General features: G+C 41.4%; 1 non-coding gene across 1 annotated transcript; it reads right to left on the bottom strand.

The window, feature by feature from the left end:
- Positions 1–9,262: 9,262 nt before the first annotated feature.
- Positions 9,263–9,334, bottom strand: trnag-ucc (transfer RNA glycine (anticodon UCC)). The gene has a single exon. It is a non-coding gene; the product is annotated as a tRNA-Gly (tRNA).
- Positions 9,335–12,467: the final 3,133 nt, after the last annotated feature.

Raw genomic sequence — 12,467 nt, 5'->3', positions numbered from 1 at the left:
TTTAAAATGCACGGTGCTCTCACAGTTTAAAATACAAGGTGCACTCACGGTTTAAAATACAAGGTGCTTTCACTGTTTAAAATGCACGGTGCTCTCACTGTTTAAAATGCACGGTGCTCTCACTGTTCAAAATACAAGGTGCAATTGCTGTTTAAAATGCTCGGTGCTCTCACTGTTTTAAATGCACGGTGCTCTCACTGTTCATAATGCATGGTGCTCTCACTGTTTAAAATGCACGGTGCTCTCACTGTTTAAAATGCACGGTGCACTTACTGATAAACATGCACGTTGCTCTCACTGTTTAAAATACAAGGTGCTCTCACTGTTTAAAATGCACGGTGCTCTCACTGTTTTAAATGCACGGTGCTCTCACTGTTTATAATGCACGGTGCTCTCACTGTTTAAAATGCATGGTGCTCTCTCTGCCCATAATGCATGGTGCTCTCACTGTTTAAAATGCATGGTGCTCTCACTGTTTTAAATGCATGGTGCTCTCACGGTTTATAATGCATGGTGCTCTCACTGCTTATAAAGCATGGTGCTCCCACAGTTTGTCATGCAGTGTGCTCTCATTGTTTAAAATGCATGGTGCTCTCACTGTATATAATGCTTGGTATCTCACTGTTTGCAATGCATGGTGCTCTCACTGTTTTTAATGCATGGTGCTCTCACAATTTATAATGCATGGTGCTCTCACAGTTTAAAATACAAGGTGCACTGTTTAAAATGCACGGTGCTCTCACAGTTCAAAATACAAGGTGCACTCACAGTTTAAAATACAAGGTGCTCTCACAGTTTAAAATGCACGTTGCTCTCACAGTTTAAAATACAAGGTGCACTCACAGTTTAAAATGCACGGTGCACTCACAGTTTGAAATACAATGTGCTCTCACTGTTTAAAATACAAGGTGCTCTCACTGTTTAAAATGCACGGTGCATTTACTGATAAAAATGCACGTTGCTCTCACTGTTTAAAATGCACGGTGCTCTCACTGTTTAAAATACAAGGTGCACTCACAGTTTAAAATACAAGGTGCTCTCACTGTTTAAAATGCACGGTGCACTCAATGTTTACAATGAACGGTGCTCTCACTGTTTAAAATACAAGGTGCTCTCACAGTTTAAAATACAAGGTGCTCTCACTGTTTAAAATACAAGGTGCTCTCACTGTTTAAAATGAACGGTGCACTCACAGTTTAAAATACAAGGTGCTCTCACTGTTTAAAATGCACGGTGCACTCACAGTTTAAAATACAAGGTGCTCTCACAGTTTAAAATGCACGGTGCTCTCACAGTTTAAAATACAAGGTGCTCTCACTGTTTAAAATGCACGGTGCATTAATGTTTATAATGAACGGTGCTCTCACTGTTTAAAATACAAGGTGCTCTCACAGTTTAAAATACAAGGTGCTCTCACAGTTTAAAATACAATGTGCTCTCACTGTTTAAAATGAACGGTGCACTCACAGTTTAAAATACAAGGTGCTCTCACTGTTTAAAATGCACGGTGCACTTACTGATAAAAATGCACGTTGCTCTCACTGTTTAAAATGCACGGTGCTCTCATTGTTTAAAATTCACGGTGCTCTCATTGTTTAAAATGCACGGTGCTCTCACTGTTTAAAATGCACGGTGCTCTCATTGTTTAAAATGCACGGTGCATTAATGTTTATAATGAACGGTGCTCTCACTGTTTAAAATACAAGGTGCTCTCACTGTTTGAAATACAAGGTGCTCTCACAGTTTGAAATACAAGGTGCTCTCACTGTTTAAAATGAACGGTGCACTCACAGTTTAAAATACAAGGTGCTCTCACTGTTTAAAATGCACGGTGCACTTACTGATAAAAATGCACGTTGCTCTCACTGTTTAAAATGCACGGTGCTCTCATTGTTTAAAATTCACGGTGCTCTCATTGTTTAAAATGCACGGTGCTCTCACTGTTTAAAATGCACGGTGCTCTCATTGTTTAAAATGCACGGTGCATTAATGTTTATAATGAACGGTGCTCTCACTGTTTAAAATACAAGGTGCTCTCACTGTTTGAAATACAAGGTGCTCTCACAGTTTGAAATACAAGGTGCTCTCACTGTTTAAAATGAACGGTGCACTCACAGTTTAAAATACAAGGTGCTCTCACTGTTTAAAATGCACGGTGCACTTACTGATAAAAATGCACGTTGCTCTCACTGTTTAAAATGCACGGTGCTCTCACTGTTTAAAATGCACGGTGCTCTCACTGTTTAAAATAAACGGTTCTCTCACTGTTTAAAATGCACGGTGCTCTCACTGTTTAAAATGCACGGTGCTCTCACTGTTTTAAATGCATGGTGCTCTCACGGTTTATAATGCATGGTGCTCTCACTGCTTATAAAGCATGGTGCTCCCACAGTTTGTCATGCAGTGTGCTCTCATTGTTTAAAATGCATGGTGCTCTCACTGTATATAATGCTTGGTATCTCACTGTTTGCAATGCATGGTGCTCTCACTGTTTTTAATGCATGGTGCTCTCACAATTTATAATGCATGGTGCTCTCACAGTTTAAAATACAAGGTGCACTGTTTAAAATGCACGGTGCTCTCACAGTTCAAAATACAAGGTGCACTCACAGTTTAAAATACAAGGTGCTCTCACAGTTTAAAATGCACGTTGCTCTCACAGTTTAAAATACAAGGTGCACTCACAGTTTAAAATGCACGGTGCACTCACAGTTTGAAATACAATGTGCTCTCACTGTTTAAAATACAAGGTGCTCTCACTGTTTAAAATGCACGGTGCATTTACTGATAAAAATGCACGTTGCTCTCACTGTTTAAAATGCACGGTGCTCTCACTGTTTAAAATACAAGGTGCACTCACAGTTTAAAATACAAGGTGCTCTCACTGTTTAAAATGCACGGTGCACTCAATGTTTACAATGAACGGTGCTCTCACTGTTTAAAATACAAGGTGCTCTCACAGTTTAAAATACAAGGTGCTCTCACTGTTTAAAATACAAGGTGCTCTCACTGTTTAAAATGAACGGTGCACTCACAGTTTAAAATACAAGGTGCTCTCACTGTTTAAAATGCACGGTGCACTCACAGTTTAAAATACAAGGTGCTCTCACAGTTTAAAATGCACGGTGCTCTCACAGTTTAAAATACAAGGTGCTCTCACTGTTTAAAATGCACGGTGCATTAATGTTTATAATGAACGGTGCTCTCACTGTTTAAAATACAAGGTGCTCTCACAGTTTAAAATACAAGGTGCTCTCACAGTTTAAAATACAATGTGCTCTCACTGTTTAAAATGAACGGTGCACTCACAGTTTAAAATACAAGGTGCTCTCACTGTTTAAAATGCACGGTGCACTTACTGATAAAAATGCACGTTGCTCTCACTGTTTAAAATGCACGGTGCTCTCATTGTTTAAAATGCACGGTGCTCTCATTGTTTAAAATGCACGGTGCTCTCACTGTTTAAAATGCACGGTGCTCTCATTGTTTAAAATGCACGGTGCATTAATGTTTATAATGAACGGTGCTCTCACTGTTTAAAATACAAGGTGCTCTCACTGTTTGAAATACAAGGTGCTCTCACAGTTTGAAATACAAGGTGCTCTCACTGTTTAAAATGAACGGTGCACTCACAGTTTAAAATACAAGGTGCTCTCACTGTTTAAAATGCACGGTGCACTTACTGATAAAAATGCACGTTGCTCTCACTGTTTAAAATGCACGGTGCTCTCACTGTTTAAAATGCACGGTGCTCTCACTGTTTAAAATAAACGGTTCTCTCACTGTTTAAAATGCACGGTGCTCTCACTGTTTAAAATGCACGGTGCTCTCACTGTTTAAAATGTATGGTGCTCTCATTGTTCAAAATGCACGGTGCTCTCACAGTTTAAAATACAAGGTGCTCTCACTGTTTAAAATGCACGGTGCATTAATGTTTATAATGAACGGTGCTCTCACTGTTTAAAATACAAGGTGCTCTCACAGTTTAAAATACAAGGTGCTCTCACTGTTTAAAATGAACGGTGCACTCACAGTTTAAAATACAAGGTGCTCTCACTGTTTAAAATGCACGGTGCACTTACTGATAAAAATGCACGTTGCTCTCACTGTTTAAAATGCACGGTGCTCTCACTGTTTAAAATGCACGGTGCTCTCACTGTTTAAAATGTATGGTGCTCTCATTGTTTAAAATGCACGGTGCTCTCATTGTTTAAAATGCACGGTGCTCTCACTGTTTAAAATGCACGGTGCTCTCACTGTTTAAAATGCACGGTGCTCTCACTGTTTAAAATGCATGGTGCTCTCACAGTTTAAAATGCACGTTGCTCTCACAGTTTAAAATACAAGGTGCACTCACAGTTTAAAATGCACGGTGCACTCACAGTTTGAAATACAAGGTGCTCTCACTGTTTAAAATACAAGGTGCTCTCACTGTTTAAAATGCACGGTGCACTTACTGATAAAAATGCACGTTGCTCTCACTGTTTAAAATGCACGGTGCTCTCACTGTTTAAAATACAAGGTGCACTCACAGTTTAAAATACAAGGTGCTCTCACTGTTTAAAATGCACGGTGCACTCAATGTTTATAATGAACGGTGCTCTCACTGTTTAAAATGCACGGTGCACTCAATGTTTATAATGAACGGTGCTCTCACTGTTTAAAATGCACGGTGCTCTCACTGTTTAAAATGCACGGTGCTCTCATTGTTTAAAATGCACGGTGCTCTCCTTGTTTAAAATGCACGGTGCTCTCACAGTTTAAAATAGAAGGTGCTCTCACAGTTTAAAATACAAGGTGCTCTCACTGTTTAAAATGCACGGTGCACTCAATGTTTATAATGAACGGTGCTCTCATTGTTTAAAATGCACGGTGCTCTCATTGTTTAAAATGCACGGTGCTCTCACTGTTAAAAATGCACGGTGCTCTCACAGTTTAAAATGCACGGTGCTCTCCAGTTTAAAATACAAGGTGCACTCACTGTTTAAAATGCACGGTGCTCTCACTGTTTAAAATGCACGGTGCTCTCACAGTTTAAAATACAAGGTGCACTCACGGTTTAAAATACAAGGTGCTTTCACTGTTTAAAATGCACGGTGCTCTCACTGTTTAAAATGCACGGTGCTCTCACTGTTTAAAATGCACGGTGCTCTCACTGTTTAAAATGCACGGTGCTCTCACTGTTCAAAATACAAGGTGCAATTGCTGTTTAAAATGCTCGGTGCTCTCACTGTTTTAAATGCACGGTGCTCTCACTGTTCATAATGCATGGTGCTCTCACTGTTTAAAATGCACGGTGCTCTCACTGTTTAAAATGCACGGTGCACTTACTGATAAACATGCACGTTGCTCTCACTGTTTAAAATACAAGGTGCTCTCACTGTTTAAAATGCACGGTGCTCTCACTGTTTTAAATGCACGGTGCTCTCACTGTTTATAATGCACGGTGCTCTCACTGTTTAAAATGCATGGTGCTCTCTCTGCCCATAATGCATGGTGCTCTCACTGTTTAAAATGCATGGTGCTCTCACTGTTTTAAATGCATGGTGCTCTCACGGTTTATAATGCATGGTGCTCTCACTGCTTATAAAGCATGGTGCTCCCACAGTTTGTCATGCAGTGTGCTCTCATTGTTTAAAATGCATGGTGCTCTCACTGTATATAATGCTTGGTATCTCACTGTTTGCAATGCATGGTGCTCTCACTGTTTTTAATGCATGGTGCTCTCACAATTTATAATGCATGGTGCTCTCACAGTTTAAAATACAAGGTGCACTGTTTAAAATGCACGGTGCTCTCACAGTTCAAAATACAAGGTGCACTCACAGTTTAAAATACAAGGTGCACTCACAGTTTAAAATACAAGGTGCTCTCACTGTTTAAAATGTACGGTGCTCTCACTGTTTATAATGCACGGTGCTCTCACTGTTTAAAATGCATGGGGCTCTCACTCTTTATAATGCATGGTGCTCACACTGTTTTAAATGCATGGTGTTCTCACTGCTTACAATGCATGGTGCTCTCAATGTTTATAATGCATGTTGCTCTCACTCTTTATAAAGCATGGTGCTCCCACTGTTTCTAATGCAAGGTGCTCTCACTGTTTATAATGCATATTGGTCTCACTGTTCATAATCAATGCTCCTCTCACTGTTTGTAATGCATGGTGCTCTCACTGTTTAAAATGCATTGGTCTCTCACTGTTGATAATGCATGGTCCTCTCACTGTTTAAAATGCATGGTGCTCTCACTGCTTATAATGCATGGCGCTCTCACTGTTTATAATGCATGGCGCTCTCACTGTTTATAATGCATGGCGCTCTCATTGTTTATAATGCATGGCGCTCTCACTGTTTATAATGCATGATGCTCTCACTGGTTGAAATGCATGGTCCTCTCACTGTTTAAAATGCATCGTGCTCTCACTGTCTATAATGCTTGGTATCTCACTGTTTATAATGCATGGTGCTCTCACTGTTTAATGTGCATAGTGCTCTCACTGCTTATAAGGCATGGTGCACTCACTGTATATAATGCATGGTGCTCTCACTGTTTATAATGCATGGTGCTCTCACTGTTTATAATGCACGTTGCTCTCACTGTTTATAATGCATGGTGCTCTCACTGTTTATAATACACGTTGCTCTCACTGTTTATCATGCATGTTGCTCTCACTGCATTCAATGCATTGTGCTCTCACTGTTTATCATGCATGTTGCTCTCACTGCTTATCATGCACAGTGCTCTCACTGTTTATAATGCATGGTGCTCTCACTGTTTATAATGCATTGTGCTCCTACTGTTTATAATGCATGGTGTTCTGACAGTTTATAATGCATGGTGCTCTCACTGTTTAATGTGCATAGTGCTCTCACTGCTTGTAATGCACGGTGCACTCACTGTATATAATGCATCGTGCTCTCACTGTTTATAATGCATGGTGCGCTCACTGTTTATCATGCATGGTGCTTTCACTGTTTATAATGCATCGTGCTCTCACTGTATATAATGCTTGGTATCTCTCTGTGTATAATGCATGGTTCTCTCACTGTTTATAATGCATGGTGCTCTTACTGTTTATAATGCATGGTGCTCTCACTGTTTATAATGCATATTGGTCTCACTGTTCATAATCAATGCTGCTCTCACTGATTATAATGCATGGTGCTCTCACTGGTTATAATGCATGGTGCTCTCACTGTTTATAATGTATCTTGCTCTCACTGTTTATAATGCATGGTGCTCTCACTGTTTATAATGCATGGTGCTCTCACTGTTTATAATGCACGTTGCTCTCATTGTTTATAATGCATGGTGCTCTCACTGTTTATAATACACGTTGCTCTCACTGTTTATCATGCATGTTGCTCTCACTGCATTCAATGCATTGTGCTCTCACTGTTTATAATGCTTTGTGCTCTCACTGCTTATAATGCACAGTGCTCTCACTGTTTATAATGCATGGTGCTCTCACTGTTTATAATGCATTGTGCTCCTACTGTTTATAATGCATGGTGTTCTGACAGTTTATAATGCATGGTGCTCTCACTGTTTAATGTGCATGGTGCTCTCACTGTTTATAATGCACGTTGCTCTCATTGTTTATAATGCATGGTGCTCTCACTGTTTATAATGCACGTTGCTCTCACTGTTTATCATGCATGTTGCTCTCACTGCATTCAATGCATTGTGCTCTCACTGTTTATAATGCTTTGTGCTCTCACTGCTTATAATGCACGGTGCTCTCACTGTTTATAATGCATGGTGCTCTCACTGTTTATAATGCATTGTGCTCCTACTGTTTATAATGCATGGTGTTCTGACAGTTTATAATGCATGGTGCTCTCACTGTTTAATGTGCATAGTGCTCTCACTGCTTGTAATGCATGGTGCACTCACTGTATATAATGCATGGTGCTCTCACTGTTTATCGTGCACGGTGCTCTCACTGTTTATCGTGCACGGTGCTCTCACTGTTTATCATGCGTGGTGCTCTCACTGTTTAAAATGCATGGTGCTCTCACTGTTTAAAATGCATGGTGCTCTCACTGTTTATAATGCATGGTGCTCTCACTGTTTACAATGCATGGTGCTCTCTCTGCTTATAATGCATGGTGCTCTCTCTGTTTATAATGCACGGTGCTCTCACTGTTTTAAATGCATCGTGGTCTCACTGTTCATAATCAATGCTGCTCTCACTGTTTGCAATGCATGGTTCTCTCACTGTTTATAGTGCATGGTGCTCTCACTGTTTATAATGCACGGTGCTCTTACTGTTTATAATGCATGGTGCTCTCACTGTTTATAATGCATATTGGTCTCACTGTTCATAATCAATGCTGCTCTCACTGATTATAATGCATGGTGCTCTCACTGGTTATAATGCATGGTGCTCTCACTTTTTATAATGCATGTTGCTCTCACTGTTTATAATGTACGGTGCTCTCACTGTTTATAATGCACGGTGCTCTAACTGTTTAAAATGCATATTGGTCTCACTGTTCATAATCAATGCTGCTCTCACTGTTTGTCATGCATGGTGCTCTCACTTTTTTAAATGCATGGTGCTCTCACTGATAACAATGCATGGTGCTCTCACTTTTATAATGCATGGTGCTCTCAATGTTTATAATGCATGGTCGTCCAACTCTTTATAATGCATGTTGCTCTCTTAAAATCTATCGATCTCAGCTTTGAATATAACTCAACGACTGAGCATCCACAGCCCTCTGGGTTGTAGAGAATTCCAAAGATTCACAATCCTTCGAGTGAAGAAATGTTTCCTCATGTTGGTCCTAAATGGCCGACCCCTCATCTTGAGAGTATGAGCTCTCGTTCTTGACTCTCCCGCCAGGGGAATCAGACTCTCAGCATCCACACTGTCAAGCCGTCTAAGAATTTTATACATTTCAATGCGATCAACTCTCATTCTTCTAAACTCCAACCAATATTGTCCAATTTTGCACAATATTTCCTCATACTACAATTGCAGCAAGACCTCCTCACTCTTATATTCCAACACCCTTCCAAAAAAGGCTAACAGATCATTTCCCTTCCTCACTCTCATTCGACCCTTGGCAAATCAGTATTTCCAGCATGTTTTTCCTCTTTTCCTTCGATAGGGAAAATAAATGAAGGTTGATAACATTTTACTGCAATTACACTCGATTCTGTCTTGGAAACAATTTCCAACTGAACTGCATCAAATTCGATTGTAAACTTAAGAGTTTCTGATGGAAATAAACTAATAAGAACACTTAATTGCGATGGCCGGGAATCGAACCCGGGTCAACTGCTTGGAAGGCAGCTATGCTCACCACTATACCACCATCGCTGAAAATGATCAACATTAAAATAGTTCCCAAACATCAGATCCTGAACAGACACTGCAGGCTGTTGGATTTTGTTCTTCATTTTCACTGGTTTCTGACGGATCCTTTCTCGCTCTGTTGCAGTTCCTGTTTCCGCCCAGTCGATTTCGCCAACCCCCAATCAATGGAAATTCCACACCAGCCAATAATTCTTCACCTGATATCGGACTGAAGAGATTGTCGATCCCTGCAATACTTGACCAGCTGGAAATACATTTTACCGCAACTCACATCAGCCATTGAGTAAAGTTAAATAATTCCATTAAATCATTACAGAGACCTGACTACCAGCCGGACAGGAATGGCAGCTTAATATTCAAGTCTATAAAATCTTTAGAAAGGACAGGGAAATAGGGAAAGGAGGAGGAGCAGCAATATTACTAAAGGACAATATTACAGCAGTTCAAAGATAGAATATCAGTGAGGGTGAGCGGGCAGTGTAAACACTCTGAGAGAGACCCATCACAAGTGCCCCCACTGTAATCCTCCAGAAGGTATAAGAAGGGCGAGTGCGGGAGGATTTCTTCATTCTTTGTGAAAGTGTTTGTGAGATTGTGGAAATGTCTGGAAGAGGAAAAACCGGCGGTAAAGCTCGGTCCAAGGCCAAGTCTCGCTCATCCCGGGGCGGACTGCAGTTGCCCATGAGCCGTGTTCACAGGCTCCTGCGAAAGGGGAACCATGCTGAACGTGTGGGTGCCGGAGCCCCCGTCTATCTGGCTGCTGTGCTCGAGTATCTGACGGCTGAAATCCTCGAGCTGCCCGGCAACGCGGCCCTGGACAAACAAGAAGACCCGCATCATCCCCAGACACCTGCAGCTGGCCATCCGCAACGACGAGGAGCTCAACAAGCTGCTGGGACGGGTGACCATCACTCAGGGTGTTGTCTGATATCCAGGCCGTGCTGCTGGCGAAGAAATCCAGCATTGTGAGCTCCAAGAGCAAATAAACCGGCCAAGGCTTAATCTGATAACCCAAAGGACAGGACCAACCTTATTGAAATCTTTGAAGAAGGAACAGAAAGTGTAGACAAGTTTAATGCAGTAGATGTGATATATTTGGATTTTCCGAAGGCCTTCTATAATGTACCACATTGTAGACTCATGGCTAAGTTCAGAGCCCGTGGAGTCAGGGTCAGGTGCCAGAATGGATAGTAAGTTGGCTACAAAACTGAAAGCCGAGAATAGAGGTTAAGGGTCGCTACTCAGACTGGCAAAAGGTGAGAAGTGGAGTTCCAGTTGCTGGGACCACTGTTCTTAACAATTTACATTAACGATTTGGATTCGGGAATCGGAAGTACAATTCCAAAATTTGTGGACGACACCAAATTGGGGGATTTAGTTAATACAAAGGAAGAAAGCATCACAATGCAAGAGGCCATTAATAAACTTGCAGAATGAAGAATCAGGAGGTCACACACTGCTTGGATAATAAGAGTCTAAACGGGATAGAGGAGCAAAGGGATCTGGTGGTACAGATACACACATTACTAAAAGTAGCGACCCAGGTTAATCAGATCATAAAAAGACAAATCAAACACTAGGATTCATTTCTAGAGGGATAGAGTTAAAAAGCAAATAAGTTATGTTAAACTTGTACAGAACCTTGTTTAGACCAGACTTGGAATACTGCGAACAGGTCTCGTCTCCATATTATAGACATAGGGACACTGGAGAAGGTGCAGACAAGATTCACAAGGATGATACCAGAAATGAGAGGATATTCTTATCAGGAAAGACTGAACAGACTGGGTCTCGTTTCACTGGAAAAGAGAAGACTGAGGGTTGATCTGATCGAGGTTTTTAAGATAATGATAGGGTTTGTTAGGACAGATGTAGAGAAAATTTTTCCACTTGTGGGGAGTCCAAAACTTCAGGTAATAAATATAAAATAGTCGCTCATAAACCAAATAGGGAATTCAGGAGAAATTGCTTTACCCAGAGAGTGGTTAGAATGTGGAACTTGCAAATACGAGGAGTGACTGAGGCAAATAACAGAGGGACATTTAAGGAGAAGATAGATCAGCACATGAGGGAGAAAGGAATAGAAGGATATGCCGATAGGGTTAGATGAAGTAAGGAAGGAGGAGGCTCATGAGCAGCATAAACGCCGGCATAGACTAGTTGGGCCGAATGGCCTGTTTCTGTGCTGTAGTTTCAATGTAACTCGATGTAAAGGCTCTTTTCAGAGCCACCCTCTGTATCTGTGAAAGGGCTGGTTACTGTCTGAAGGGAGACCCTGATATCATGCTACCAGTGTGGCTTTGAGCTGCTTTTGTCTCGTTGTGGACGAGATGAGGAATTAATGGGACTGGAGTCGGGGCAGTGACCACAGTCCGGTACTTTAAACGGTGACTTATAGACCCCAGCCCACACATCACCAGATTTCTTGTATTTATTTAAACTACTTGCCATATTGGGCTCGTAAAGAATCACCAGAACTGCTCGACTAACCTTTCTACATCTGTGGGATTCAGCGCTTCGCTCCGTTTCTGTTCTATTTTGTTGGATTATTTACAGAACGCATCAAACTCACTGGGGAATCACTGAAATGTAACTCTGTACAGAAACAAATAACAGTGAATTGCTTGGTGCCCAGGAGATCAGGAACATTACTCACCTTTCGTCCTGTTAACGAGTAAACCGTGTTTCGAGTCCACCGACCCGCTTTGGTTCCATATGGGGGATTAAACAGAGAAATCGGGAGGGGAGGAGACAGTCAGAGTGACAGAGCGGAGAGCGGCATCTGATCTTCCAACTCAACCTCCAGTTCTCTCCATCCGACAGTTTCAAACCGTTTATCGATAATAGAACCGAACCTCAGCGCTCCGCACAAACCCTGACAGACCCGGGCTTCATAGTCAAGGGTTCCCAAAACCCGAAGCTTTCAAATAAGCCCCGTTACAATGAGAAATCGTTAATATTCCTGTCTGAATACAGTCCATTCAATAACAAGTCAACTCGGCTCCTCCATTTCAGTCTGTTTCCCTGTTCTATCTCCCCACACATCCCCTCCCAGACGGGTTCAGCGTTTCACAAACACCTTATTCCAGCTTATTTGGAGAATCTCATCTGTTGGGGTTTGAGTTATGACGCGGAG

Source organism: Heptranchias perlo, unplaced genomic scaffold (genome assembly GCF_035084215.1).
Source record: "Heptranchias perlo isolate sHepPer1 unplaced genomic scaffold, sHepPer1.hap1 HAP1_SCAFFOLD_47, whole genome shotgun sequence".
Taxonomy (NCBI): Eukaryota; Metazoa; Chordata; class Chondrichthyes; order Hexanchiformes; family Hexanchidae; genus Heptranchias; species Heptranchias perlo.
The sequence above is the reverse complement of the archived record's forward strand: the minus strand, read 5'-3'. Positions and strand labels throughout refer to the sequence as shown.